At 39.6% G+C, this 4227-nt stretch overlaps 1 pseudogene; it reads left to right on the top strand.

Moving 5' to 3' along the window:
• Positions 1-403: 403 nt before the first annotated feature.
• LOC129523778 (histone-lysine N-methyltransferase SETMAR-like) lies at positions 404-1433 on the top strand (annotated as a pseudogene).
• Positions 1434-4227: the final 2794 nt, after the last annotated feature.

A 4227-nucleotide genomic window follows, 5' to 3' on the forward strand; every position in this document is an offset into this window, starting at 1 on the left:
AGATTTCTCAGGGCTCCACTTGTACATCCAATTCAGCCCATGTGGTTTGCTATCTTGGTGCCTTGACTGCTTCAGAATTTAGGATTTGGAGGGGATCTTCCTAATTTTTTTTTTTTTAAATTTGGTAATGTTCCTTTGTCTCATTTTCTGTCTACCTGTCTCTCGTGTTTTTCTTTTTAACTTTTATTTTAGGTTTGGGGGTTTGTCAACAAACCCCCGTGACACATGTTTACCTATGTTACAAAATAATTGTGTTTTTTGCATTGTTGAAGTTTGCTGTTTGATATTGGAATACATTCTTAAACGTAGTTATGTTATATTAATATATCATTTTAATGCACATTTCTCGCTTTAATTTTTTTTCTAATGGCTTATTACTTGCTGTTTATGTTTATTTTGGACTATGGAAATGATGTTAGACAAAAAGCAAATTCAAGCAATTTTCTTATTTGAGTTCAAAATGGGTAATAAAGCAATAGAAACAAATTGCAACATCAACAACGTGTTTGGCCCATGAACTGCTAATAAATATACAGTCCAGTGGTGGTTCAAGAAGTTTTGCAAAGGAGACAAGAGCCTTGATAATAAGGAGCATTGTGGCCAACTACTGGAAGCTGACAATGACCAACTGAGAGCAATCATTGAAGCTGATCCTTTCACGACTGCAGTAGAAGTTGCTGGAGAACTCAGTGTCAACCATTCTGTGGTCGTTTGGCATTTGAAGCAAATTGGAAAGGTAAAAAAGCTTGATAAGTGGGTGCCTCATGAGCTGAGCAAAGAAAAAAGTTGTCATTTTGAAGTGTCTTCTTCTCTTATTCTACACAACAACAACAAACCATTTCTGGGATTGGATTGTGATGTGCAACAAAAAGTGGATTTTATACAACAATCAGTGACAACCAGCTCAGTGGTTGGACCTAGAAGAAGCTCCAAAGCCCTTCTCAAAGCCAAACTTGTACCAAAAAAAAGTCATGGTCATTGTTTGGTGGTCTGCTGCCAGTCTGATCCACTACAGCTTTCTGAATCCCGACGAAACCATTACATCTGAGAATTATGCTCAGCAAATCAATGAGATGCACTGAAAACTGCAATGCCTGAAGCCGGCATTGGTCAACAGAAAGGGCTCAATTCTTCTCCGTAACAATGCCAGACTACATGTCGCACAGCCAACGTTTCAAAAGTTGAATGAATTGGGTTACGAAATTTTGCCTCACCTGCCATATTCACCTGCCCTCTTGCGAACCAACTACCACTTCCTGAAGCATCTCGACAACTTTTTGCAGGGAAAATGCTTCCACAACCAGCAAGATGCAGAAAAGACTTTCCAAGAGTTAATCGAATCCTGAAGCACAGATTTTTACACTACAGGAATAAACAAACTTGTTTCTCATTGGTAAAAATGTGTTGATTTTAAGGGTTGCTATTTTGATTAATAAAGATGTGTTTGAGCCTAGTTAAAATGATGTAAAATTCACGGTCTGAAACCACAATTACTTTTGCACAAATCTAATAGTTCATCATCCAGATATTAAGCCCAGTACCCAATAGTTATCTTTTCTACTCCTCTCCCTACCTCTTCCGTCCCCGCTTAAGTAGGCCTCGGTGTGTGTTGTTTCCTTCTTTGTGTTTGTAAGTTCTTATTATTTAGTTCCCACTTATAAGTGAGAACATATGGTATTTGGTTTACTGTTCCTTTGTTAGTTTGCTAAGGATGATAGCCTCTAGCTCCATTCATGCTCCCGCAAAAGACATGATCTTTTTTTTTTTAAGACGGAGTCTCCCTCTGTTGCCCAGGCTGGAGTACAGTGGCATGATCTCAGCTCACTGCAACCTCCCCCTCCCAGGTTCAAGTGATTCTCCTGCCTCAGCCTCCTGAGTAACTGGGATTAGCGGTGCCTGCCACCACGACCAGTGAATTTTTGTATTTTTAGTAGAGACAGGGTTTCACCATGTTGGTCAGGCTGGTCTCCAACTCCTGACCTTGTGATCCACCCGCCTTGGCCTCCCAAAGTGCTGGGATTACAGGCATGAGCCACCGTGTCTGGCCTACATGATCTCATTCTTTTTTATGGCTGCATAGTATTCCATGGTATATATGTACCACATTTTCTTTATCCAATCTGTCATTGATGGGCATTTAGGTTGATTTCATGTCTTTGCTATTGTAAATAGTACTGCAATAAATATACGTGTGCAGGTGCCTTTATAGTAGAATGATTTATAATCCTCTGGATAAATACTCAGCAATGGGATTGCTGGGTCAAATAGTAGTTCTGCTTTTAGCTTTTTGAGGAATCACCATACTGCTTTCCACAATGTTTGAACTAATTTACACTCCCACCAACAGTGTATAAGTGTTCCTTTTCTATGCAACTTCACCGGCATCTGCTATTTTTTTTTGACTTTTTAAATTGCCATTCTGACTGGTGTGAGATGGTATCTCATTGTGGTTTTGATTTTCATTTCTCTAATGATCAGTGATATTGAGCTTCTTTATGCTTGCTGGCCACATGTATGTCTTCTTTCGAGAAGTGTCTGTTCATGTCCTTTGCCCACTTTTTAATAGAGTTGTTTTTTTTTTTCTTGCAAAGTTGTTTAAGTTCCTTATAGACATTGGACACTAGACCTCTGTCAGATGGATAAATTACAAATATTTTCTCCCATTCTGTGGTTGTCTGTTTACTCTGTTGATACTTTTTCTTTTGCTGTGCAAAAGCTCTTAAGTTGAATTAGATCCTACTTGTCAATGTTTGCTTTTGTTGCAATTGCTTTTGATGTCTTTGTCATGAAACCTTTGCCCATTCCTATGTCCAGGGTGATATTGCCTAGGCTATATTCCAGGGTTTTGGGTTTTACATTTAAGCCTTTAATCCATCTTGAGTTTATTTTCGTATATGATGTAAGGAAGGGTCCAGCTTCAATCTTCTGCATATGGCTAGCCAGTTATCCTAGCTCCATGTATTGAAAAGGGAATCTTTTCCCTCTTGCTTGTTTTTGTCAGCTTTGTTGAAGGTCTGATGGTTATAAATGTGTGGCCTTATTTCTGGGCTCCCTATTCTGTTCCATTGGTCTATGTGTCTGTTTTTGTACCACTACCATGTTGTTTTGGTTACTGTAGCCTTGTGGTATGATTTGAAGTTGGGTAACCTGATGTCTCCAGCTTTGTTCTTTTTGCTTAGGATTGCCTTGGCTATTTGGGCTCTTTTTTGGTTCCATGTGAATTTTAAAATATTTTTTTATAGTTCTGTGAAGAATGTCATTAGTAGTATGATAGGAATAGCATTGAATCTGTAAATTGCCTTGGGCAGTATATCCATTTTAGTGACATTGATTCTTCCTATCCATGAGAATGGGATGATTTTCCATTTGTTTGTGTCTTCTCTGCTTTCTTTGAGCAGTGTTTTGTAATTCTCATTGTAGAGATCTTTCACCTCCCTGGTTAGCTGTATTCCTAGGTATTTTATTCTTTTTGTGGCATTTGTGGTTTAGCTCTTGGTTTGGCTATTGTTGGTGTATAGGAATGCTAGTTTTTCTTTTGGACATTGATTTTGTATCCTGCAACTTTGCTGAAGTTGTTTACCAGCTGAAGGAGCTTTTGGGCTGAGACTATGGGGTTTTCTTTTCTTTTCTTTTCTTTTCTTTTCTTTTCTTTTCTTTTCTTTTCTTTTCGTGATGGAGTCCTGCTCTGTCACCCAGGCTGGAGTGCAGTGGCATGATCTTGGCTCACTGCAACCTCCGCCTCCTGGGTTCAAGCAATTCTCCTGCCTCAGCCTCCTGAGTAGCTGGGATTACCGGCGCCCACCACCACACCCAGCTAATTTTTGTATTTTTAGTAGAGATGGGGTTTCCCCATGTTGGCCAGGCTGGTCTCGAACTCCTGACCTTGTGATTCACCCACCTTGGCCTCCCAAAGTGCTGGGATTACAGGCGTGAGCCACCACTCCCAGCCAAGGGGTTTTTCTAGATGTAGAATCATTCATCTGCAAACAGAGATAGTTTCAATTCCTCTCTTTCTATTTGGATGCCCTTTATTTCTTTCTCTTGCCTGATTGCTCTGGCTACGACTTCCAATATTATGTTGAGTGGAAGTAGAGTCGGAGGGCATCCTTGCCTTGTGCCAGTTTTCAGGGGGAATACTTCCAGCTTTTGACCATTCAGCATAATGGCCTTGGGTTTATTATAAATGGCTCTTGTTATTTTGTTCTTAAAACTTAAAATTTATCTTGA

The sequence above is a fragment of the Gorilla gorilla genome, chromosome 6 (assembly GCF_029281585.2).
Source record: "Gorilla gorilla gorilla isolate KB3781 chromosome 6, NHGRI_mGorGor1-v2.1_pri, whole genome shotgun sequence".
Classification (NCBI taxonomy): Eukaryota; Metazoa; Chordata; class Mammalia; order Primates; family Hominidae; genus Gorilla; species Gorilla gorilla.